This window comes from Ornithorhynchus anatinus, chromosome 7, assembly GCF_004115215.2.
Source record: "Ornithorhynchus anatinus isolate Pmale09 chromosome 7, mOrnAna1.pri.v4, whole genome shotgun sequence".
Taxonomy (NCBI): Eukaryota; Metazoa; Chordata; class Mammalia; order Monotremata; family Ornithorhynchidae; genus Ornithorhynchus; species Ornithorhynchus anatinus.
This window is the reverse complement of record NC_041734.1, coordinates 54,049,893-54,077,593: the sequence shown is the minus strand read 5'-3', so window position 1 is coordinate 54,077,593 and position 27,701 is coordinate 54,049,893. Positions and strand designations below refer to the sequence as shown.

The 27,701-nt window shown below is 45.8% G+C and overlaps 1 protein-coding gene across 2 annotated transcripts in view; it reads right to left on the bottom strand.

Annotated features, from left to right (window-relative positions):
- The window catches only part of RHBDD1 (rhomboid domain containing 1), a 129,474-nt gene extending 107,913 nt beyond the window's left edge, over positions 1-21,561 (bottom strand). For both annotated transcript variants that reach the window (XM_029069711.2, XM_029069712.2), the window contains exon 1: positions 21,492-21,561. The gene's annotated coding sequence lies outside the window, so the exon portion shown is untranslated. The remainder of the gene's footprint in view (positions 1-21,491) is intronic.
- Between the last annotated feature and the right edge of the window lie 6,140 nt (positions 21,562-27,701).

Here is a 27,701-nt window from a genome sequence, read left to right as displayed (position 1 = left end):
TCCCCATGCCAACCAAACAAGGTACGGAGAAGCCATGGGAGAGAAGGGAGATTGAACATGCGGCAACCAGAAGCCCAAATGGCCCAGAAGGTTGGGTAATATCTGCCACCTCTGTCATTCTGAGCAGCGGATCGAGGCTTGCGGCGGTCAGCTGCGGGTCACTTCTGCCCAGAACCTGGGATGACTGCTCTATCTGCACCAGGTGAGGAGCTGTGGGAAGGTTAGTGTCCCGCTGAGCGCTTGTGGGGCTGGGAACTAGGCACTTCACCACGTGCCTGTAACATATAAGTGAAATCCTTCCATGTGCGAAGCGTTCGAGGATGAGAGCTCGGTAGGTGCTTTGCCATATGAGAGTAACACAAAAGTAAATTTGTTCCAAATGGGAAGCATTCATGGGAGGAAACTAGATGTTCTGTCCCACGCAAGTAACACGTAAGTGCTTTCTTAGAGGGAGGGAAGTGTTCATTTGGAGGGATTTTGGCACTTTGCCAGATGCGAGTAACTAAATAAGCATATTCCTCCCAAGAGGGCAGATGTCAGTTTGAGTGGACAAAGGATGTTATATGGCACAGGGCGCCAAACTAAAATAAGTATACTCCTCCCGAGAGGAAGGTTCAATTTGCCCTAATGCAAATAACTAAAAATAAATATATTCCTCCTAAAAGGGAAGTTCAATTTGCCACATGGAGTAAATTTTGCACAGCTCAGCCTGACTCCAGTCTCTCCCTCTCACCACGCTGATCCTTGAATCCAACCCTGTGTGACAGGTGACACCTTGGGCAAATGACTTCCCTGCACTGTGCCTCAGTTACCTCATCTGTAACATGGGGATTAAGACTGTGAGCTCCAGGTGGGACATGGACTTTGTCCAACCTGATTAGTTTAGAACAGCACCTGGTACATGGTAAGCAATTAATAATAATCCCTCAGACCATATGCTCATTGTGGGCAGGAATTTGACTGTTTCTTGTTGTAATGTACTCTTCCAAATGCTCAGTTCAGCACTCTGTACATAGTAAGCGCTCAACAAATATGGTTGAATGAATGAATAAATTATTTCAATAATCTGCTTTAAAACTGGAGAACTGCTGTGAAAATTACTTGAGGATTCTGAGAACTTAAGGGTATTTTTCCACTTTGGAAATACAGTCAGTTTGTAAAATCTAAGCTTCTCCCCATTGGAAAAAATGGTATTAAAACCATCACTTCCATAAATATTTGAAAAATGATTGAAGATGTCATTGATGGAACATGCATTTAATCTCTAATATTGTCCCATAGGAAAAGTAATGCCAATTCTAATTTGTATCCATCACCATTTATGATTTCCTGTTCCAATCACACCCTAGATCCCTCTTTTCAAAGTACAGTTTCTGGCTTAATGAGGGCTCATTACTGATGGTGGATTGCCAAACCTCTCTACTCAAGTTCTCAAACCCTGAAACAACACCTTTAGCAGCAATACAAACATCTTTAGATGACTTTGCCTCATATTTCAGCCTGATTGGAAGAGACTCACCTGTCACACACACACACAACATCAAATTTCTGATGAGCTCCCACCCTCGGGGTCAAGAAAAGCCTGAAGGGAGATTGTTTTTCATTAGTCTTTAAACAAAATGCATTAGAGAATTGTTCAAAATGTGTGAACATCTTTCCCAAGTGCAGAATTTCAAAAGCCTAAACTGAAGTGATTTTAAAATTTAATTGGAAGGCCTAGCCCAGGGTAGAAATATCCTGATTACACAGTATTCTCTTCTCATAACAAAGAACCTGCTTGCGTTAGAGAGCATGTGTGGAAGACTGTAGGCTTGTTGAGGACTCTGCCAAGTGCTGAGTACAGTGCTTGACACATAGTAAGTGCTCAGTAAATACCACTGACTGACTGAAAAGCACCAAATAAATCCTCAAAGAAAAAACATAAACACACAGGCTAACAACAGGTGACCCACTTCTAAAATGTGAATATTTCTTGTATTTCTGACAGGAGGAAAGTGAAATTGTACTTATAAAAGTACCCGAAGTCCTTGGGGACAAAACTGCCCCAGATTTTCCAAGAACAACTCTAGCACAAATTTGAAGTTGATAACTGTACGATAACACACAATAATTCTTTCAAAAGAGAAGAGAGAGCAGTTCCATTTTTTCTCACAACTGAAAGGACCAATGACCCACATAACTATCCGTGGGTGCGGGTAACTACTAGCGCAGATTTGGCAGATGAAAATAAGAGTCAAAATAAAAGCCAGTGCCTATGAACCAGTTGCTAATACGCACAGGCCGGGAAGCCATCCAACTGCACAGCACCCGAAACTTGCACTGCACTCTCCCAGGCACTTCATATACAGTAAGCACTCAATAAATACCACTGATTGATAGGAAAATCATGTATTTATTGAGCATATACTATGTGCAGACCACTGTACTAAGTGCTTGAAGAGCTCTAGACTGTGAGCTCACTGTGGGCAGGGAATGTCACTTTTTATTGTCCCAAGCACTTAGAACGATGTTCTTCACACAGTAAGCACTTAATACGATTGAATGAATGAGAGTACAATACAACAGAATAAGCAGGCCAAATCGAGCTTGCAGACAAGCCCCTCAGGACTGGGTTTAGACAGCAGCCCCGTGGCTGCCCCATTCGGAATCTGAAGCCAGGCAGAGAGGGCAGACAATCTGCTCAAGGAGTTTGAAGAAGAATGGTAGGTGGGAGATGGGGCATTTACTGGAGGAATGGTGGGGTCAAGTGAGGGTAATTTTCAGATATGACATAAATGGGAATGTTTGAAAGCAGTGGAGAAGGAACTATCCGAAAGTGAGGTATGGAATATTGTGGTCAGAGAGGGAGGGGGTAAGTGCTTTGATAGGGGTTGGAGGTGCAGGGGTAGAATTTGAGAGGAGGTGGGAGATACCTTCTTGAGATACTGCTGGGAAAGATGGGAGAGATGAAGAAAGGGCAGGAGGAGGGAGAGACCGGAGAGGAGCGGGGGAGATTTTAGGTAGGCCATGCCTAATGGTTTCAATATTGATGATGAAGTTTGTGGCCAAGTCATTTCAGGCAACAGGTGGGGGGATGGGGAAACAGGGTGGTTGAGGAGGGAGTTAAAAGTCTCAAACGGCTCTTGAGGGAAATAGGCATGGGAGTCAATACGGATGGAGAAGTATTGTTTCAGGGCAAATGAGAGGACAGAATTAAAGCAGATGAGAATGAATTTGAGGTAAACGAGGTCAGCAGTGCTCCGCAGCTATAGAAACGGAGGAAGCGTGTGGTGGAGGTGATCCACAATTGCCGGTAGTATGACATCAGGCAGAGGAACATGGGAGGGAGGGAACTGAGTATAATTGAGAGACTGTGTTGAGAGAGGGTGTTGAGGGTGTGGATTTTGGTTTCTAAGAGAAGGTAAGTTGGGTATGGAGAACAGATGGGGCACGATGAGACGAATAAGAATCCAGTTAGGAGGTGAATTCCAAAGACAGTTCAAGGCAAGAAAAGTGAGCTCAGCAGGCTCTGACATAAAAGAAACCAGGAAGCTCAAAAAAGGTCCCTGTTAATCCAAGGAATTCATTAGGACACCCAAGATAACTTCATGACTTTTAAAATCCAGAGACATGCTCTCACCCCCAAGTCATCATGGTAGGTGTTGGGGAAAAGGAGCCAGTGTCCCCCAGTATATGGAACTGACTTGGTAACCTACCATACCACCAGATTCATCCTAATTTCAAGCCAACTTGATTGCATTATCCAAAAAATGCCCACTGGACTCCCAAAAACATTTGATTGGGTGTGGGGATAATAGCAGCAGAGCAGAACAATAGAGGAAAGTGAGATGGCAAGAGGGAGAAAGAAAGGGGGAAAGGGGAAGAGAGAGTGTGTGTGTATGGGAGAGGGAGAGAGGGTGAGAACCCTCATGCCAAGACTATCTCACCCTTCTATCTGCCACTTCAATAAGTAACGATGCTCTGGTCCAGTTGTTGCTACTGTCAAGGAGAGAAGAGTGTTCCAAGCATGGCCATCCAGCAAACATTTCTCAGATTCTATAAAAATCCTAGGAGCAAATCCTGATATCACTGTAAGCTGTTTCAGTTCTGATTACGGATGCCTGCCTCAGTGAGGGATGCAGTGTTCTCTGTGAGTAAGTATATAACTTTTTTTCCTGCCTAGGGGTGCCGCTTCTCTTTCCTACCCATTAATCTCCACTCCACTTTCATGCAAGTGGTGGGTGGGTTCTAATCTCGGCTCCACCATTTGTCTGCTGTTACCTTGGGCAAGTCACTTCACTTCTCTGTGCCTCAGTTATCTCATCTGTAAAATAGGGATTAAAACTGTGAGCCCCATGTGGGACAGGGGCTGTGTCCCACTTGATTTGCTTGTATCCTCCTCAATGCATAGTACAGTGTCAGGCACATGTAAGTGCTTAACAAATATTATTACTATTATCATTATGAAAACTGCCCCTGCCATCTCATTTTAAGCTCCAAAACTTTGGTCACTTTAGAACCTGCAGCCATATAGATGCTATGCTGCTAACCAACTCAGAGGAGGCTGAAACAAAAACCAGGCTAACAGTGTCATTTTGACTGCACTCTGACTTCCATTACGAAAGCGGAAGACAAAGAGTTATAGTTCTTTTTACCTGGCAGCTTGATGTCTATGAATAAATAAAATTTCAAGTCTCATTGCATTTCTATTAGTCAAACCCATAACAACAACAAGGTTTAATTTGATTAGAAGGAATGTGACTACATTGGCAAATATTTTCCAATTTTTTTTTTTTAACATGAACGTCTGGGTGTGTTTTGATGACAAACACATCTCTTCCCTGGAAAATATTTGTTTTGCTGGCAAATATTTCCAGTTAGAAACTTTTGCTTCAACTATTTGGGCAGAACCAAGCTTTTCCTTGGGGTGTTAGGACATCCTACACCATGAAATTTTGGAAATCCTTCCACCTGGTATAACGGGAGGAAAAGGCTGCCTGTTGAAAATATTTGCACAAACGAATGCTTGGGTGGCTCAGGTTGGCAAAAATTTTTTTTGGCTAAATAATAGTAGTAGGTGGTGATTTTTTTACTATTTATTGGATTTACTTAGTGCCTTTACACCAGAGGTTCAAAGAGCTGTCAAAAAAATTTCCAACTAATATCCCTCAAACATCAAATACCAGAAAATATAAGAGCTAGAGAAAAACTAGGGAGATAAAAGGAATGGGGAGAGAATGTTAAATTCCTTCTGGATTATAGAGCTCCTTGGAGGCAGGGAATGTGAACACCAATTCTGTTATATTGTACTCCCCCAAGAGCTTAGTAGAGTGATCTGCACATAGTAAGCATTCAAATACAATAGTTTGATGGAAAGCAAAGAGAAAACCAGCAAAGAACCTCCACTGCCCTAATAAAGTTTCACATCTAAATTCAGGGGGAAAAAATGGTTCTTGTTAATCCAGAAGAATACCTCAAATTTACATACTACTCTCTACTCCCAAAATATTCCAATCACTTCTGTTAAACATATCCTTTGTTGATGTTACTTAGATGATTATCATCAAAGCTAATGAATAACTCCCCTGAGTCAACCAGAAGTTTTCAGAGGTGAAGTGAATTAACATCCAAGCATTCACTCCAGTACCATAAGGATATGGGAGAAGATTCTGGAGAATATGGGGTTCTCCGTTCTTCCCTCGAGGCCAGTGGGATGGCCCAAAGTCCCAGCCTACAAGCCTTCTTCCTGGCCTTCCAGGCGCTCCAGATGTTTTTTGAGGGATCAGAGTTCAGGGACATAAAAGCCTCTGGGAGGTAATAAATTCCTAGAAGTTCCTCTCTGGCCTTGTAGAGTGAAAGCACATGGAAATCATGGGGTGAAAGATTATGAATGCACAAGCATGACAGGAGATTATGGCACAAGGACTTGGATATCCCCAAATGGAGTAGGATTCAATTTAGAAAGAAAATAGTACACCGGAAAAAAACAGATCACAATCCTGGATATTACCTGATTATCTTCTATCCACTCCAGCACTTAGTTGAAGGCTTGGCACTGAGTAAGTATTAAACAAATATCACAACTATTATCATCCCAAACTTCCTATTACACTTCAAAGGGCAACAGTTCTTAGGAAACTTCAACAAACTCTCACTATCTCTCAGTATGTGGCAAAAGCCAGTACCACCCGTGACTTTAGAAAGGTGATGAAATGGCAGAGTAAAGATTCTTAAGAATCTGCCAGCAACGGGAAAGGGGGGAGATCCCACGGAGATTTTGACAGCTACTCTTTCCCTTTCTTCTTGGAAATGGAGATAATGGTCCCAATTTTAAAATCCTGAGTCACATCTACATTCTACAGTATCCTCATATACTTTTCAGAGATGTGTAGTTCTTGATTTGATTTTTATCTGGATAACCTAGAATTTCTTCAGCTCCGGCAAGCTGCCATTTCTTACTTTAATTTCAAAGCATATTCTGTATTCCAGAAAGGGTTAGCATTTCCACTTGCAGGGGCCAAGCAAGGCACCAACTATAACTCTGACAAAACGCGATTTCAAAAGCATCACATTTGACAGAGTTGTGGCTGGTGCCTTGCTTGGCCCCTGCATGGGGATATTTGACCTCCAGAGTCAAACTTCTGAACCAAGCCTGGTGTGCTTTCAGTAACCATATTACATCATCATCAAAAGTGTCTCTCAATGTACACGGCACGTTTTTACGCAGACAAATGATATTGCATCAGTGTCTCCAAATCCCTGTACAAAGTGCATGCACTGAAGTGGATGGGGCACGAAAGGAAGCACACACATAACACAAACTCCTTTCCGTGTCCTGGAAAATTCCTACCTCTTCACATCAGACAAATCTACGTTCTTGCCACATTGACAATCACCTCCTAAATTCCCACTTTATTCTCCCATGAGTCCTCTCCAATCAACTTGAAGCAGCATGATTTAGTGGAAAGAGACAGGGCTTGGGAGTCAGAGGTTGTGGGTTCTAATCCCGGCTCTGCCACTTGTCAGCTGTGTGACTCTGGATAAGTCACTTCACTTCTCTGTGCCTCAGTTACCTCATCTGTAAAATGGGGATTAAGACTGTGAGCCCCACGTGGGACCTGATAATACTGTATCTCCCCCAGCGTTTAGAACCGTGCTTGGCACATAGTAAGCGCTTAACAAATATCATTATTATTATTACTAAATGCTCCACAACCTGAGCCACACCAATCCCTTCAGCAGATTCCAGCACCTCCGAAGTTACACACTCGTCAGCACTCAGGTATGAATGCATACTTGATTATTTCTTCTGACCTGTCTAGGTGTAATTATTTCTACATTTGGCTCCCCTATTAGAATGCAAGCTCTTTGTGGGCAGGGAAAGTATAGCTTGGTTATTCAGTACATCCCAAGGACCTCATACAGTGCACCACACCTCAAACATCCTCCTCTACTTTAATTCTGCCCTCTCTCTTGTCAGATAATAAAACTTCTCCCTCCTTTCTGACTACCATGCCCATTACCCACAAGAGCTGCTGCAGACTTTTCACTCCCTCCTCAAACCCCCTGCCTCCCATCCACCATCTCTTGCCCCTAGTGACCTGGACGTAACATGTCCGAAGCATAACTGCTCATCTTCCCATCCAAACCTTTTTCTCCTCCCAACTTTCCCATTAAGTAAACATAAACAATACTACCACCCTCCTGTCTCACAAGCCCTTCCACTTTCACACTCACATTACCTTCCACTCAACTCCTCCATTCAACCTGCATATTCAATCTGTCAAAAACTCTCGTCGGTTCTACCTTCACAACATCTCTAGAATCCCCCCTTTCCTCTTCCAAACTGCTTTAAACATTTAGTATAATGTTCTGCACACTGTAAGCACTCCATAAATGCCACTGATTGATCGATTACTACCACACCGATCTAAGCACTTTTCATAGCCTGCTTTGATTACTGCATCTGCCTCCTCATTGACCTCACTGCCTCCTGTCTCTCCCCACTCCAGTCCACGCTTCACTCTGCTGGCTGGATCATTTTGTCTAACAAAAACGTTCAGCCCATGTCACCCCACGCCTCTAGAGTCTCCAATGGTTGCCCATCCACATGCACAACAAAAGAAACTCCTTACCACTGTCTTTAAGAGAAGCAGAGAAGCAGTGTGGTTCAGTGGAAAGAGCACGGGCTTGGGAGTCAGGGGTCATGGGTTCTAATCTCAGCTCCACCACTTGTCAGCTGTGAGATTTTGGGTCACAGCTTCTCTGTGCCTCTGTTACCTCATCTGTAAAATGGGGATTAAGACCATGAGCCCCATGTGGGACAACCTGATTACGTTGTATCCCCCGCAGAGCTTAGAACAATGCTTGGCACATAGTAAGCACTTAACAAATGCCATCATTATTATTATTAAGACGCTCAATCAGTTCGACCCCTCAACCTCACTGCACTGATTTCTGACTACAATCAAACATACGCTTTGCTCCGCTATTGCCAATCTACTCACTGTACTTCGATTTTGTCTACATCGCCGATCCCCTCCTCATGTCCTCCCTCTAGTCTAAAACTCACTCACCCCTACTTTGAAGCAGCGTGGCACAATGGAAAGAGCACGGGCTTTGGAGTCAGGGCTCATGAGTTCGAATCCCAGCTCTGCCACTTGTCAGCTGTGTGACTGTGGGCAAGTCACTTAACTTCTCTGTGCCTCAGTTCCCTCATCTGTAAAATGGGGATTAAGACTGTGAGCCCCACGTGGGACAACCTGATTCCCCTGTGTCTACCCCAGCGCTTAGAACAGTGCTCTGCACCTAGTAAGCGCTTAACAAATACCAACATTATTATTATTACTTTGAAGTTCCTAAAATCACACCTTTTCCAAGAGGCTGTCCCTAATTTCTCATTTTCTTCCTCATTTCCCTTCTCTTCAGCATCACTTATGTACCTGCATCTGTACCCTTTAAGCCCTTGATAACCACCACACCCTAAGTCTCACAGCACTTGTGCATGTATCTGTAAATTATTTATTTATATTAATGTCTGTCTTCCGCTCTGGACTGTAAGCTCACTGTGGGCAGGGAATGTGTCCACCAGCTCTGTTGAACTGTACTCTCCCAAGCACTTAGTACTGTGTTCTGCACATGGTAAACAATAAATACTACCGATTGACTAAGCATTCCATAAATACCATTAATTGATCAGATTCAAATAAAAAACATGACTAATAAACACATTTCAGCTATGACAAGAAATCTGCTTACTGAAATTACTGCTGTCAGATCTGTGGGGTCTTACAACAATTAGGAAATGAAATAAAATAATAATTATAATAATTATGGTATTTGTTAAGCACTTACTAGCACTTACTATATGTCATACGCGGTACTAAGTGGTGGATACAAGCAAATCAGGTAGACACAGTCCCTGTCCCCCAGTGGGGAACTCAGTCTCAATCCCCATTTTACAGATGAGGTAACAGGCACAGAAAAGTGAAGTGGACTGTGAGCCCATCATTGGACAGGGATTGTCTCTATATGTTGCTGAATTGTACATTTCAAGCACTTAGTACAGTGCTCTGCACACAGTAAGCGCTCAATAAATACTATTGAATGAATGAAGTGACATAAGAATAATAATCATCATTATGGTATTTGTTAAGCGCTCACTATGTGCCAGACACTGACTTGGCCAAGGTCACACAGCAGAGAAAAAGCAAATGTAGAGGCCCCAAATTCTATATCTTTGGAATGAAAGTCAACATCATTAATTTGCTAAAGGTAACTGAACTTTACTTTCATGTGTCAATTACTGCCTTCGGAGGTACTGACCAAAAACAATGACAAAGCTGTCTATAAGGAATGGAATCATTATGGGCTATCCGAATAAACTGGCTTTACCTCAATATTTTAGCTAGTCAACCCAGAAAATGTATATTAAACAATTTACTGCATGGCCACAGCAATAAAAATCAATAGATTTAAAAACAATTTCTCAGTTTATAAATGAGTCAGAGAGAAATCTGAATCGGAATGAAATAGGAAGAATCACTAAACAAACAGCTGGGAAGGCTCACCCAATGCCAAACAACAACCAATCAAGAAAATTAATTACAGTAATAAAGTTGCTTGGATAATTACTCCCTTTCACTAAATGACTTAAGCAAAGATAAATTGATAGAAAGGGATACACAGAATAAAATGAACTGCTTATTCAAAAAAGATTAAGAAGATACAAAGAAAGCTGAACAAAAAACATCTTCCCAAGCAATCTAAATAAGTTCTGTGACCTGCAACAAGAATAAACTATAATAAGGGAGTACAACCAACTGAAGATGTGATGGAATTGTAGATTTGCATTCCAGAGGTGGAAACAGACATGATATTAAAGCAATGCAATTGGAAAGAGAGAGACTTTGATAAGCAGCATGGCCTAGTGAATAGAGCATGGGCCTAGGAGTGAGGATCTGGGTTCTAATCCCAGCTCTACCACTTGTCTGCTGGGTGACCTTGGGCAAGTCACTTAATCTCTCTGTGCCTCAGTTACCTCATCTGTAAAATGGGGATTGTGAGCCCCAAGTGGGACTGGACTGTGTCCAACCTGATTAGCTTGTATCTGCCCCAGCACAGGGCTTCACCGAAACCATAAAAAACTGATATAACAAAAAAAAAGTCACATATTGGAATATCCAGACTAGAGCTCCCTAAACACCAAGGCCTGACCTTGCAGAATTTCTGATTCAAGAAGCTCATGGCAGCATATGGAGTTACTAGAAAATGTTTCATGAAAAGTCTGCATAAGCCTGAAGAAATAACTGATGCCTCGATCTTTGAGACAATCAGTGTGGCTCAGTGGAAAGAGCAGGGGCTTTGGAGTCAGAGGTCATGAGTTCGAATCCCAGCTCTGCCACTTGTCAGCTGTGTGACCATGGGCAAGTCACTTCACTTCTCTGGGCCTCAGTTACCTCATCTGTAAAATGGGGATTAAGACTGTGAGCTCCACGTGGGACAACCTGATTACCCTGTGTCTACCCCAGCGCTTAGAACAGTGCTCTGCACATAGTAAGCGCTTAACAAATACCAACATTATTATTTTTCTGTGAAACATCACTATAGATCCATGAAACTATGTAACAATCTGTGATTTATTTTATTGTCTGTCTCCCACTCTAGACTGTAAACTCCTTGTGGGAAGGGATCACATACACCAATTCTATTATATTGTACTTTTCCAAGCATTTAGTACAGTGTGAGAAGAGCTGTGTGAGAAGCAATGTGGCCTAGTGGATGGAGGATGGGCCTGAGAGTCAGAAGGACCTAGGTCCTAATCCCAACTCCGCCACTAATCTGCTGTGTGACCTTGGGCAAGTCTCTTAACTTCTCCATGCCTGTTATCTCATCTGTAAAATGGGGATTAAGACTGTGAGTCCCATGTGGGACATGGATTGTGTCCAACCTGATCAGCTAGTATCTATCCCAGCACTTAAATAGGGCCTGGAACATTGTAAGCCCTTCTCAAATACCATTTAAAAAGTGCTCAATAAATACCACTGATCGCTTGTTAACAATCTTGCCTATCAACTATAATAGGAGTAGACAATTATTTTCGTTTGCGGGTCACTTATAGTTGTTATAAATCTTGCGTGGCTTATACTTCTGGTGTCCTTGCTGAAGAGAGGGATGGAAAGGGGAGAGGAGAGGTTTAAGAGGCAGAAGGTGCTATATTTCCAACTATATAATACAGTAAATGCAATTAATAATGTTATTTGTTCAGCGCTTACTATGTGCAGAGCACTGTTCTAAGCGCTGGGGAGATACAGGGTTATCAGGGTGTTCCACATGAAGCTCACAGTTAATCCCCATTTTACAGATGAGGTAACTGAGGCCCAGAGAAGTGAAGTGACTTGCCCATAGTCACACAGCTGACAAGGGGCAGATCTGAGATTCGAACCCATGACCTCTGACTTGCAAGCCCGGGCCCTTTCCACCGAGCCACGCTACTTCTCAATTAGAGTATAATACAGTTAGAATTGGTAGATACAACCTCCAAAATTTACTGAGATCTTTGCAGTCAAAAAAGACAAATGACTGAAAAAAGTGAAGTCCGAAGGCAGGTCTACAAACACCTCTGCTTCCTATTATTACTATTATTCCATCAAATGCTGTCGTTTCCAATTCGTAGAGATTCCATGGATATATTTTCTCCAGAAAGTCCTATCCTCTGCCAAAATCCATAATCTTGCTAACAGTTCTTTCATTATCGCTATGGTTTTTACACTTGTCAGCTGTTTGACTGTGCGCAAGTCACTTCACTTCTCTGGGCCTCAGTTACCTCATCTGTGAAATGGGGATTAATTGTGAGCCTCACATGGGGCAACCTGATTACCCTGTATCTACCCCAGGGCTTAGAACAGTGCTCTGCACATAGTAAGCGCTTAATAAATGCCAACATTATCTAGATGTTCATCTGCCTCTTCCACGTTTTCCCTGGATTTTCCTAGCATTAGAGTCTTCTCCAGAGAACGAGGCCTTCTGATGACGGGTCTGAAGGCTGAGTGGAAAGAGCACGGGCTTTGGAGTCAGAGGTCATGGGTTCGAATTCCAGCTCTGCCACTTGTCAGCTGTGTGACTGTGGGCAAGTCACTTCACTTCTCTGTGCCTCAGTTACCTCATCTGTAAAATGGGGATTAAGACTGTGACCCCACGTGGGACAACCCGATTCCCCTGTGTCTACCCCAGCGCTTAGAACAGTGCTCTGCACATAGTAAGCGCTTAACAAATACCAGCATTATTATTATTATTATTATTATCTAAGTCGAGTCATTTGGCCTTCCAAAGCCCACACTGGCTTAATTTGCTCCCAAACCCTTGTAAACTGACCACAAACCTCAACATGGATGTTTCAAAAATCGTGCATGGGTTATACTTCTGGAGGCCTTGCTGAATAATAATAATAATGTTGGTATTTGTTAAGCGCTTACTATGTGCAGAGCACTGTTCTAAGCGCTGGGGTAGATACAAGGTAATCAGGTTGTCCCACGTGAGGCTCACAGTTATTCCCCATTTTACAGTTGAGGTAACTGAGGCCCAGAGAAGTTAAGTGACTTGCCCAAAGTCACACAGCTGACAAGTGGCAGAGCCGGGAGTCGAACTCATGACCTCTGACTCCGAAGCCCAGGCTCTTTCCACTGAGCCACGCTGGATGGAAAGAGAGGAAGGGTTTCAGAGGCAAAAGGCGGCTGTATTTCCAGCAGCAGCAACTCTTATTTGATTCCGGGCCTGTCGCAGATGTAGTCACGACCCTAATTTTGATCCGACCTCGCTCGGCAGGCTGGATCTTGCCCAACCCTAATCTAAAAGCCAATAACTTTCATTTTGGAAAGATATACTCCCATGTGAGAAAAACAATATAACACAAAAGAATATGAAAAAGGCTGGCATTGTAACACACTGTAATAGTTCATCACGCTATTAAAACTTGGCTCAGTGGAAAGAGCATGGGCTTTGGAGTCAGAGGTCATGAGTTTGAATCCCAGCTCTGCCCCTTGTCAGCTGTGTGACTGTGGGCAAGTCACTTCACTTCTCTGGGCCTCAGTTCCCTATCTGTAAAATGGGGATGAAGACTGTGAGCCCCACGTGGGACAACCTGATTCCCCTGTGTCTACCCCAGCGCTTAGAACAGTGCTCTGCACATAGTAAGCGCTTAACAAATATCAACATTAAAAACTTCATGAGCAACAGACAATTCTAAAAGCCTATGACTTTCTGTCTGATAAATATATGTCAGATTAATTTTGATGGTTAAATGAGAGTGGTTAAGTGCAATGAGAGAGTGGAATTTACATTTTTCATATAATAAACTGCAAACTTAAGGGCCGTGTTTATACCATGGAAAATATCCCAAGGAGACTCCTTTGGTTCGACATGGCTTTATTTGGGATTAAATCCCCTCTGCGGAAAACTAAATAGTCCAGCTATCACGTTACAAAAAAAAAAAAAATCCCGAAGACAGACAACGGATAGTCAGCACTGACTCTGGTTCATTATGGTATTTATCAATAGATACAACTATAGCACATCAGTCAGCCCTCCGTGGCTCAGTGGAAAGAGCCCGGGCTTGGGAGTCAGAGGTCATGGGTTCTAATCCCAGCTCTGCCGCTTGCCAGCTGTGTGACTGTGGGCAAGTCACTTCACTTCTCTGGGCCTCAGTTACCTCATCTGTAAAATGGGGATTAACTGTGAGCCTCACGTGGGACAACCTGATGACCCTGTATCTACCCCAGTGCTTAGAACAGTGCTCTGCACATAGTAAGCGCTTAACAAATATCAACATTATTATTATTATTCTCTATGCCTTAGTTCCCTCATCTGTAAAATGGGGATTAAAACTGTGAGCCCCACGTGGGACAACCTGATCACCTTGTATCTCCCAGCGCTTAGAACAGTGCTTTGCACATAGTAAGCGCTTAACAAATGCCACCATTATTATTATTATTAATCCACAGAGCTCACACATTAGGGAACAGATAACTACACACAGTGTTGACAATGGGCGGCAAACAACAAACCAGGTCAATGATAATAATAATAATAATGTTGGTATTTGCTAAGCGCTTACTATGTGCAGAGCACTGTTCTAAGTGCTGGGGTAGATACAGGGTAATCAGATTGCCCCACATGAGGCTCACAGTCTTTCATCCCCATGAGAAACAGCGTGGCTCAGTGGAAAGAGCCCGGGCTTGGGGGTCAGAGGTCATGGGTTCAAATCCCAGCTCCGCCACTTGTCAGCTGTGTGACTGTGGGCGAGTCACTTCACTTCTCTGTGCCTCAGTTACTTCATCTGTAAAATGGGGATTAAAACTGTGAGCCCTATGTGGGACAACCTCATGACCCTGTATCTACCCCAGAGCTTAGAACAGTGCTCTGCACATAGTGAGCACTTAACAAATACCAACATTACGGGAAGCAGCGTGGCTCGGTGGAAAGAGCCTGGGCTTTGGAGTCAGAGGTCATGAGTTCGACTACCGGCTCTGCTGTGTGACTGTGGGCGAGTCACTTCACTTCTCTGGGCCTCAGTGACCTCATCTGTAAAATGGGGATTAACTGTGAGCCTCACATGGGGCAACCTGATTACCCTGTATCGACCCCAGCGCTTAGAACAGTGCTCTGCACATAGTAAGCGCTTAACAAATACCAACATTCATTCATTCAATAGTATTTATTGAGCGCTTACTACGTGCAGAGCACTGTACTAAGCGCTTGGTATGAACAAGTCGGCAACAGATAGAGACGGTCCCTGCCGTTTGACGGGCTTATGGTCTAATCGGGGGAGACGGACAGACAAGAACAATGGCAACATTCCATTTTCCAGATGAGGGAACCGAGGCCCAGAGAAGTGAAGTGACTCGCCCACAGTCACACAGCGGACAAGGGGCGGAGCCGGCATTCGAACCCAAGACCTCTGACTCCCAAGCCCGTGCTCTTTCCACTGAGCCACGCTGCTTCCCCAATGATGGCAAGACAAGCCACAGATCAGTTCTTGGAGAGAGTCTTTCCCACCCCACACTGGTCCAGGCCAACAGCTGCAGTCCCAAGCCCCCCAGGGATCTAAAAACTAAAATCGAGCTTCCAGCAACCGCTATGGAAACCACTCTGGAAAGGGTTTTCCTGCCTGGAGGATCTGGGGTACTGGGAGGCGGTCGCAGACCCCCAGTAGGAATGATCTCAACCTCCTTAAACACCACTTCATAAACTACTAAGCTTTGCAAACGATTAAGGGAAAATTGGCCTCACGCTTGTTTACACAAACAGTGAGAAAATCAAGTAAACAGTGGTATTTACTCAGCATTGACTAGGCTGAGCACTAGCTAAAGACCTCGGAGACTGCACTAAAATCAAGTTACAGCTTCATAAGCAACTAAAGTTTGCCAATGATTAAGGGAAATTTTGACACGGGCTTGTCTATGCAAACGGCCAGAAAACAATCAAGTTATCAGTGGCATTTACTGAGCACTGACTAGATGCAGAATACTATGCTAAACGCTTGGAAGAATACAATAGAGTAGGGACATGCAATCCCAACAATTTACTCAAAAAAGCAGCGTGGCTCAGTGGAAAGAGCCCGGGCTTGGGAGCCAGAGGTTATGGGTTCGAATCCCAGCTCCGCCACTTGTCAGCTGTGTGACTGTGGACGAGTCACTTCACTTCTCTGGGCCTCAGTGACCTCATCTGTAAAATGGGGATTAACTGCGAGCCTCACCTGATCACCCTGTATCTACTCCAGCGCTTAGAACAGTGCTCTGCACATAGGAAGCGCTTAAAAATACCAATATTATTATTATTACTGAGAACTTCACGATCAAAAACGACAAATGACTGACAACAGGGAGGTCTGCAAATACCGGTGCTTCCTACAACTGAGCCCAAATCTCATTATGGGTTTTTTAAAAAGCTGAAGAAAACCATTTTACACGTGGAAACAATTAAAAATGTAACTCCCTTTCTAATATATTCATTTAGAAATACAAAATGGCCCAATAGAGATCCCCAGGTTATCATATACAAAATGAGGGTTTTAATGGCAAAGCAGCAAATACATCCCGCAGAGCAGCAATTCAGAAGATCTTGTGGCTACATAAAGACTGAGGAAGAGGAATCACCTCCACCGTCCGCCTCCTACGCTCCTATGCTCGAGCTGCTGAACGCTGCTGGCGAAAGTCCAAGCACCAAGCCAACCTCACACACTTCAAATTTATCCTTTCCTGCCTTAACTCTGCCCTCTCGTCCGCCAGGCAAAGCTTCTTCTCCTCCCTCATCGACACCCATGCCCGTCACCCCCGCCGATTGTTCCAAACCTTTAACTCTCTCCTTAGGCCCCCTGTTCCTCCCCCTCCCCCATCTCTCACCCCCAATGATCTGGCCACCTATTTCCTCACGAAAATCAACACGATCAGGTCTGAGCTCCCCAAAGTCACCCCTCCGCCTCTCCCCTCCCCCCCAACAACCCCCTCCCCTACTTTCCCATCCTTCCCTGCAGTATCCTCAGATGAGATCTCCTCCCTCCTCGCAAGTGCCACCCCCTCCACCTGCGCCTCGGACTCCATTCCCTCTCACCTTCTTAAAACCATCGCCCCTGCCCTCCTCCCTTCCTTAACTTCTATTTTTAACCACTCAATCTCCAAGGGCTCCTTCCCCTCTGCCTTCAAACATGCCCACGTCTCCCCCATCCTAAAAAAACCCGCCCTTGACCCCACTTCCCCCTCCAGTTATCGTCCTATCTCCCTACTACCCTTCCTTTCCAAAATCCTAGAACGAGTCGTCTACAATCGATGCCTAGAATTCCTTAACTCCCATTCTCTCTTAGACCCCCTCCGATCTGGCTTCCGTCCCCTCCACTCTACCGAGACTGCTCTCTCTAAAGTCACCCGTGACCTCCTTTTTGCCAAATCCAACGGCTCCTACTCCATTCTGATCCTCCTTGACCTCTCTGCTGCCTTTGACACTGTCGACCATCCCCTCCTCCTCCGTACCTTATCTCACCTTGGCTTCACGGACTCTGTCCTCTCCCGGTTCTCCTCTTACCTCTCTGGCCGATCATTCTCGGTCTCCTTCGCCGGACCCTCCTCCCCCTCCCATCCTTTAACTGTTGGAGTTCCTCAAGGGTCAGTTCTTGGCCCTCTTCTGTTCTCCATTTACACTCACTCCCTCGGTGAACTCATTCGCTCTCACGGCTTTGACTACCATCTCTACGCAGATGACACGCAGATCTACATCTCCGCCCCTGTCCTCTCCCCCTCCCTTCAGGCTCGCATCTCCTCCTGCCTCCGGGACGTCTCCACCTGGTTGTCGGCCCGCCACCTAAAACTCAACATGAGCGAGACTGAGCTCATCTTCCCTCCCAAACCCGGTCCTCTCCCAGACTTCTCTATCACCGTCGATGGCACGACCATCCTTCCCGTCTCTCGGGCCCGCAATCTCGCTGTCATCCTTGACTCGTCCCTCTCGTTCACCCCACACATCCTATCCGTTACCGAGACCTGCCGGTTTCACCTCTACAATATCGCCAAGATCCGCCCTTTCCTCTCCACCCAAACGGCTACCTTACTATTACGGGCTCTCGTTATATCCCGGCTAGACTACTGTGTCAGCCTTCTCTCTGACCTCCCTTCCTCCTCTCTCGCCCCGCTCCGGTCTATTCTTCACTCCGCTGCCCGGCTCATCTTCCTGCAGAAACAATCTGGGCATATCACTCCCCTTCTTAAACAACTCCAGTGGTTGCCTATCGACCTCCGCTCCAAACAAAAACTCCTCACTCTAGGCTTCGAGGCTCTCTGTCACCTTGCCCCTTCCTACCTCTCCTCCCTTCTCTCTTTCTACCGCCCACCCCGCACGCTCCGCTCCTCTGTCGCCCACCTCCTCGCCGTTCCTCGGTCTCGCCTATCCCGCCGTCGACCCCCGGGTCACGTCCTCCCGCGGTCCCGGAACGCCCTCCCTCCTCACCTCCGCCAAACTGATTCTCCTTCCCTCTTCAAAACCCTACTTAAAACTCACCTCCTCCAAGAGGCCTTCCCAGACTGAGCTCCTCTTCTCCCTCTACTCCCTCTGCCATCCCCCCTTTACCTCTCCGCAGCTAAACCCTCTTTTTCCCCTTTTCCCTCTGCTCCTCCACCTCTCCCTTCCCATCCCCACAGCACTGTACTCCTCCACTCAACTGTATATATTTTCGTTACCCTATTTATTTTGTTAATGAATTGTACATCGCCTCGATTCTATTTAGTTGCCATTGTTTTTACGAGATGTTCTTCCCCTTGACGCTGTTTAGTGCCATTGTTCTCGTCTGTCCGTCTCCCCCGATTAGACTGTAAGCCCGTCAGATGGCAGGGACTGTCTCTATCTGTTGCCAACTTGTTCATCCCAAGCGCTTAGTACAGTGCTCTGCACATAGTAAGCGCTCAATAAATACTATTGAATGAATGAATGAATGAATAGGGAATATTTATCATCAGCGTTTCTTCCAAGTTGCAAAATTGAGGAGAGAGGCCTAGTGGAAAGAGTTTAGGACTGGGAGTGGGAAGGAGAGATTGCAAACTCCCCCACTAGGTTGTAAAACCTAGCTCTCAACCTAGTTGAGAAGCAGCGTGACTCAGTGGAAAGAGCCCGGGCTTGGGAGCCAGAGGTCAGGGGTTCGAATCCCGGCTCTGCCCCTTGTCAGCTGGGTGACTGTGGGCAAGTCACTTCACTTCTCTGGGCCTCAAGTTACCTCATCTGTAAAATGGGGATTAACTGTGAGCCTCACGTGGGACAACCCGATTACCCTGTATCTCCCCCAGCGCTTAGAACAGTGCTCTGCGCATAGTAAGCGCTTAACAAATACCAACATTATTATTATTATTAAAATCCTCAAAGGCAGGGATTGGGCCTACCAACTCCTTGGTAAAGCTGAGTTTTTCCCATGGTAAAATGAGAATAAAATAGATTGTTAACCCCACACGGGCTAGGGACTGCACACAAACCCCTAAGCTTGTGTCTACCCCAGTTCTTAACATAGAGTAACACTCAGTGGCATAATTATTAAGATTTATTTTTCTACTGTGTGGTTTAGCATCTGTAAAAGTGCAATAAATGAAACCACTAAACCCCCAAACTGGTAATCTGGAAACTGCCCCAGCATTTAACACAGTGCCTGGTCCACAGTAAATGCTTAATAAATACAGTCATCTACTATTACACACTTAATAAATGTGATCGTTTTATTTCCGCGCTTAAGGGAAGCAGCATGGCGTAGCGGATAGGGCCCGGGCCTGGGATTCAGAAGGTCATGGATTCTAATCCCATCTCTGCTACTTGTCTGCTGTGTGACCTCGGGCAAGTCACTTAACTTCTGTGTGCCTCAGTTACTTCATCTGGAAAATGGAGAATATGACTGTGAGCCCCACGTGGGCCCAGCTGACTACCTTGTATCTACCCCAGCGCTTAGAACAGTGCCTGGCACATAGTAAGTGCCTAACAAATACGGGACTTATTTTAATAAATACAATTATTTATATTTATTGATAGGGAAGCAGCAAGGGCTAATGGAAAGAACAGGAGCCTGGAAGTCATTAGGACCTGGGTTCTAATTCTAGCTCTACCACCTGCCAGCTGTGTGGCCTTGGGCAAGTTACTTAACTTCTCTGGGCTTCAGTTTCCTCACCTGTGAGGATGAAATGCCTGCTCCTCCATCCCCAGACTTTAGACTGAGCCCCACGTAGGTCCGGGTAATGGTGTTTAGCACGGCTCATTTTTGTGTTTGGTTTTATGGTATTCGTTATGCGCTTAGCATGGTGTAGTGGATGGAGCACGGGCCTGGGAGTCAGAAAGTCATAGGTTCTAATCCCGCCTCTGCCACCTGTCAGCTGTGTGACTTTGGGTAAGTCACTTCACTTCTCTGGGCCTCATTTGGTAGCGAGGCTCAGTGGAAAGAGCCCGGGCTTGGGAGTCAGAGGACATGGGTTCGAATCCCAGCTCTGCCACTTGCCAGCTGTGTGACTGTGGGCCAGTCACTTCACTTCTCTGGGCCTCAGTGACCTCATCTGTAAAATGGGGATGAAGACTGGGAGCCTCACGTGGGACAACCCGATGACCCTGTATCTCCCCCAGCGCTTAGAACAGTGCTCTGCACATAGTTAGCGCTTAACAAATACCAACATTATTAGGAGCCAGAGATCAGGGGTTCGAATCCTGGCTCTGCCACTTGTCAGCTGTGTGACTGTGGGCAAGTCACTTCACTTCTCTGTGCCTCAGTTACCTCATCTGGAAAATGGGGATGAAGACTGTGAGCCTCACGTGGGACAACCCGATGACCCTGTATCTCCCCCAGCGCTTAGAACAGTGCTCTGCACATAGTAAGCGCTTAACAAATACCAACATCATTATTATTATTATTAATAAAATGGGGATTGAAAGAGTGAGCCTCACATGGGACAACCTGATGACCCTTTACCTCCCCCAGCGCTTAGAACAGTGCTCTGCACATAGTAAGCGCTTAACAAATACCATCATTATTATTATTATTAATGAAATGGGGATTAAAAGTGTGAGCCCCACGTGGGACACCCTGATTCCCCTGTATCTCCCCCAGCGCTTAGGACAGTGCTCTGCGCATAGGAAGGGCTTAGCAAATACCAACATTATTATTATTATTATTATTAATAAAATGGGGATTAAAAGTGTGAGCTCCCCGGGGGACAAAATGATGACCCTGCATGTCCCCCAGCACTTAGGACAGTGCTCTGCACATAGTAAGCACTTAACAAATACCATCATTATTATTATTAATAAAATGGGGATTAAAAGTGTGAGCCCCACGTGGGACACCCTGATTCCCCTGTATCTCCCCCAGCGCTTAGGACAGTGCTCTGCGCATAGGAAGGGCTTAGCAAATACCCACATTATGATGATGATGATGATGCTGAAGGAGGGGAGGGGGGGGGCTCTCTCCAAAGCGGCGCTGGAGGCCGAGAAAGAAGGAGAAAACTTACACTTCCCCTATGGAAAACGCGCGTCCTCCCGACGCCTTCTTGGCCCTCCTTGCATCAGCCCGGCCGGGAAGTCAAATCGCGGGCCCCGCCCCGGACCCCGCCGCTGATTGGTCGACGCCGCCCCCGGCCACGCCCCGGAGAGGCCGGACCCGCCGCTGATTGGCCGTCCCCTCCCCGACCACGCCCCGGAGAGGCCGGACCCGCCGCTGATTGGTCCGCTCCGCCCCCAGAGAGACTGGCCCCCTCCCCTCTGAGCCCGCCCCGGAGGAGCCGGCCCCGCCCCAGCCCCCGCCTCTGATTGGCCGGCTCCGACCCCGGCCACGCCCCCTGGGACCCGAACACGCCGCCGATTGGCCGGATCCGGCCCCGCCCCGGAGAGACTCCCCCGCATGACCCCGCCCCGGAGAAGCCGGCGCCGCTCCAGGCCCCGCCTCTGATTGGCCGCCTCCGTCTCTGGCCACGCCCCCGAGAGGCCGGCCCTGCCTCGGATTGGCCGCCTCCGATTCAAGCCACGCCCCCTAGAGGCAAGCCCCGCCCTCTCCCGGCGCGCATGCCCAGTGTGGCGGCTGGCCGGTGTCGCCCCTATCTGCAAGACCGAGCCAAGGGCCGTTCGTCAAGTACTAATAACAGTAATCATAATGACGATATTTGTTAAGCGCTTACTATGTGCAGAGCACTGTTCTAAGCGCTGGGGGAGATACAGGGGCATCAGGTTGTCCCACGTGAGGCTCACAGTTAATCCCCATTTTACAGATGAGGTTACTGAGGCACAGAGAATAATAATTATAACGTTGGTATTTGTTAAGCGCTTACTTAGCTTACTTAGAGAAGCAGTGTGGCTCAGTGGAAAGAGCACGGGCTTTGGAGTCAGAGGTCATGGGTTCGAATCCCAGCTCGGCCACTTGTCAGCTGTGTGACCGTGGGCCAGTCACTTCACTTCTCTGTGCCTCAGTTCCCTCATCTGCAAAATGGGGATTAAGACTGTGAGCCCCACGTGGGACAACCCGATTCCCCTGTGTCTGCCCCAGCGCTTAGAACAGTGCTCCGCACATGGTAAGCGCTTAACAAATACCAACATTATTATTATTATTACTATGCGCATAGTAAACGCTTAACAAATACCAACATTATTATTATTATTACTATGCGCATAGTAAACGCTTAACAAATACCAACATTATTATTATTATTACTATGTGCATAGTAAGCGCTTAACAAATACCAACATTATTATTATTATTACTATGCGCAGAGCACTGTTCTAAGCGCTGGGGTAGACATAGGGGAATCAGGTTGTCCCACGTGAAGCTCACACTTAATCCCCATTTTACAGATGAGGTAACTGAGGCACAGAGAAGTTACATGATTTGCCCACAGTCACACAGCTGACAAGCGGTAGAGTCGGGATTAGAACCCATGACCTCTGACTCCCAAGCCTGGGCTCTTTCCACTGAGCCACTCTGCTTCATAATGGTGGTATTCGTTAAGCGCTTACTATGTCCCAAGCACTGTTCTAAGCGCTGGGGGAAACAGAAGAGAATCAGCTTGTCCCACGTGGGGCTCCCAGTCTTCATAGACTGTAAGCCCGTCAATGGGCAGGGACTGTCTCCATCTGTTGCCGAATTGTACCTTCCAAGCGCTTAGTACAGTGCACGGCACGTAGTAAGCACTCAGTAGATACTATTGTAAGAATGAATGAATCCCCATTTTACGGATGAGGTCACTGAGGCACAGAGAAGTGAAGTGACTTGCCCAAAGTCACCCAGCTGACAAGTGGCGGAGCTGGAATTGGAACCCATGACGTCTGACTCCCAAGCCCGGACTCTCTCCACTGAGTCTGAGCCACGCTGCTTCTCTAATAATTATAATGGTTTTGTTAAGCGCTTACTATGTGCAAAGCACTGTTCTAAGCGCCGGGTGGGGCGGTGATAGAAGGTGATCAGGTTGTCCCACGTGGGGTTTACAGTCTTAATCCCCATTTTACAGGTGAGGTAACTGAGGCCCAGAGAAGTGAAGTGACTTGCCCCAAGTCACCCAGCTGACAAGTGGCAGAGCTGGGATTCGAACCCATGACCTCTGACTCCCAAACCGGGGCTCTTTCCACTGAGCTGCTTCTCTAATAATAATGATGGCTTTGTTAAGCGCTTACTCTGTGCAAAGCACTGTTCCAAGCGCTGTGGGGGGTGATACAAGGTGATCAGGTTGTCCCACGTGGGGCTCACAGTCTTAATCCTCATTTGACAGTTGAGGTCAGTGAGGCCAAGAGAAGTGAAGTGACTTGCCCAAAGTCCCACAGCTGACAAGTGGCGGAGCGGAGATTTGAACCCACGACCTCTGACTCCCAAGCCCAGGCTCTTTCCACTGAGCCACCCTGCTTCTCATCTTCTCATTCATCGTCCTAGGTTCCCGTCCTCAGGTGGGTGGGCTTTCGTTGGGTTATAATCCTGGCTCTGTCCCTGACCTGCTCTGTGACTTTGGGCAAGTCATTTAAACTCTCTGTGCCTCAGTTTCTTCAACTATAAAAATGTTGTCCCTCCCCCTTAGATTGTGAGAACTGTGAGGATTATGAGGATGTAGGACTGGGAATGTGTCCGACCAGTTTATTTTGCATCTACCACAGTGTTTAGAAAAGTATTTAAGCATCTTTTTAAAAATCGCAATATTGAACACATAAGGAAGTGTAATATCATCCGTTGCGTTTATTGAACACTTTCTTTGTGCAGAGCACTGTACTAAACCCTTCAGAGAGTACAATGCAACGTGATTATGAGCCTTGGCAGGACTCACAGAAGTAGAAGCTTGTTCTGCTGACCGAGGTAATGGTTTTTCAACTCTAGTGAAGAATTTGTCCAAGTTAGTTTGGACAGTATGTTCTGCCATTTCCATCCAACAATCAGTTGTATTTATTGAACACTTACTGTTTGCAGAGCACTGTACTAAGCAGTTGGGAAAGTACAATAAAACAGAGTTGGTAGACATGTTTCCTTCCCACAAGAAGCTTACAGTCTAGAAGAGAAGACAGATATTAAAATACATTGCAGATATGTACATATGTGCCGTAGGGTTAAGTGGGGCGTATAGAAGGTACAGATTCAAGTGTGAAAGCGATACAGTAGGCGAAATGAGGATTTAGCGAAGGCCTCTTGGAGGAGATGTGATTTTAATAAGGCTTCGGAGGTGAGAAAAATGATGGTCCGTCAGATATGAACGGGGAGGGAGTTCCAGAACAGAGGCGGGACTTGGGCGAGGGGTTGGTGGTGAGAAAGATGAGAAGGAGGTACAATGAGTAGGTTGGAATTCGAGAAGCAAAATGAGCATGCTGAATTAGAGTAGGAAATCAGCGAGGTAAGATAGGAGAGGGCAAACTGATCGAGTGCTTTAAAGCTAATGGTAAGTAGCTTCTGTTAGACGTGGAGGTGGATTGGCAACCACTGGAGGTACTCGAGGAATGAAGAAACATGGCCGGAATGAGGCAGCAGAGTGAAGTATAAATTGGAGTGGGGAGAGACATGAGGCAGGGAGGTCAAGAGGGAAGCTGAGGCATAGTCAAGGTGAGATATGATAAGTACTTGGATCAATAGTTTGATGGAGAGGAAAGGGCAGATGTTGGCAATGTTTCTTTTTAAAGCCCACTGTAGCAGACTGATTCCTTCTCAACAGTTCTGCACACCTCTGAACGTCTCTCTCCACTGGATCTCCTTCAGTCATATTCTTCTGCTCTCTTGAAAATTGATGCAAGACTTTTCAATCCTAAAAGTTGCCTACCGGTGGAGAAACCGAAGCTTCTTCATCTGCTTCGGCATCTTGCAGTGAGACATTTGACAGGTGAAGTTTGAAGAGGACCTAGTCGGCCTGTTCGTTTGACTGAGATCATTCTGGGCGGGGACGTGTCTGCTAATTCTGTTATATTGTGCTTTCCCAGTGCTCTGCACATAGTTAATGCTCCATAAATACAATTCATTGATTGAGATGCAGCTAACTCATCAACATTTGCATCATCCATTTCCAAATTCAAGCTGCTTTCCCAGTTCAAAGACATCTGTGGTTATCTCTTGCAGTCTCAACACTTTGAAAAATCTAATTCAAGTATGGCAAGGGTCCATTGATGAACTGCGTAATCTCGGGTTAGATGGGGAGTGAGAGGGAAATATTTACTTGTCTCAGCTCATGGAGGCCTGTTGGGTGTACGTATGTAGTAAAGCATCGAACAAAACAGATTTTGTCCCCAGCGTGTTGTATCATGGAGTGAGTCATACCTGGGTTAAGGCACCAAATGATACAGGTTGCATCATGGGAAGGTTGTACCCTGGGGCATGTTTCTATCGAATTACGTGTCCTCATTTCCAACATGAATAGTTAATAAAAATTAAGTATTGTTACATCATTAAGCCATTTTTAAAATTGGCTGTGATAACTGATTTCCTGCTCTTTAAATTCAGTATCAATATTGACAGCAAATACTTTAAAATGGCCAATAACAAGTGGAATTAACGGCTAATTCCTTGACATTCAAATAGGTAAAAACAGTAGTTCTCAATTTGTTAATTAACGTAACAGCGCCGATGTCTATGGAACACTTTGATTTGCAGGTTTTACATAAATTACTCTGATGGAATTCAAACAATCAATCTTTGGATTTTATCGATCGCTTACTATGTGCAGAGCACTGTACTGAGCGCGTGGGCGAGTACAATGGAAGAGTTGGCAGACAGTTGCCTACCAACAATGAGTTTATAATCTAGTGGGGGAGACAGGTATCAATATAAATAAATAATTTATTATATGTAATTTAAAGATATGAACATAAGTGCTATGGGGTTGAGGGTGGGACAAAAAGCATTTGCCAGAGAAGCAGCGTGGCTCAGTGGGAAAAGCCCGGGCTTGGAAGTCAGAGATCAAGGGTTAAAATGCCAGCTCTGCCTCTTGTCAGCTGTGTGACTGTGGGCAAGTCACTTCACTTCTCTGGGCCTCAGTTACCTCATCTGTAAAATGGGGATTAACTGTGAGCCTCACGTGGGACAACCTGATTACCCTGTATCTACCCCAGCGCTTAGAACAGTGCTCGGCACATAGTAAGCGCTTAAGAAATACCAACGTTATTATTATTATTTGCCCACAGGACACAGATCTAAGTGCATAGACTACGCAGAAGGGAGTGGAAGCTTGGGAAAAGAGGGCTTAATCTGGGAAGGCCTCTTGGAGGTGATGTGACCTTAATAATGGTTTGAAGGTGGGGAGAGTTGCAATCTGGAGTTTACCGAGGGGAAGAGAGTTTTAGACCAGGGGAGGACATTGAAAGGGGTTGGAGGCAAGACAGATGAGATTGAGACATAGTGAGTTTACTCACTATGGTGCTAGAGGAGCGGAGTGTGTGGGCTGGGCTGTAGTAGGCGATCAGTGAGGTGAAGTAGGATGGAGTGAGCTGATTTGAGTGTTTTAGAGCCGAAGGTAAGGAGTTTTCTGTTTGATGTGGAGGTGGATGGGCAGCCACTGGAGGTTCTTGAGGAGTGGGGAGACATAGACTGAATTTTCTGTAGAAAAATACTCCATGCAGCAGAAAGAAATGTGGACTGAGTGGGGAGAGACTGGAGGCAGGGAGGTCAGTGAGGAGGCAGATGCAGTAGTCAAGGAAGGATAGGAAGCAGCATGGCTTAGTAGAAAGAGCATGGACTTGGGAGTCAAAGGTCATGGGTTCAAATCCTGCTTCTGCCACATGTCAGCTGTGTGACTGTGGGCAAGTCACTTAACTTCTCTGTGCCTCAGTTACCTCATCTGTAAAATGGGGATTAACTGTGAGCCTCACGTGGGACAACCTGATTACCCTGTATCTACCCCGGTGCTTACAACAGTGCTCTGCACATAGTAAGCGCTTAACAAATACCAACATTATTAATATTATAAGTGCTTGGATCAGCGTGGGAGCAGTTTGAATGGAGAGGAAAGCATGGATTTTAAAAAATGTTGTGAAGGTAGAATGAACAGAATTAGGGGACAGATTGAACATGTGGGTGGAATGAAAGAGATGAGTGGAGGAACGCCAAGGTTACGGGGCTTGTCATGGAGGATAGCGGTATTGTCTGCAGTGATGGAAAAGACAGGGGAGGACAGGGTTTGGGTGGGAAGGTGAGGGGTTCAGTTTTGGACATGCTTAGTTTGAGGTGCTCATGAGATACCCACATAGAGAGGTCCTGAAGGCAGGAAGAAATGCAA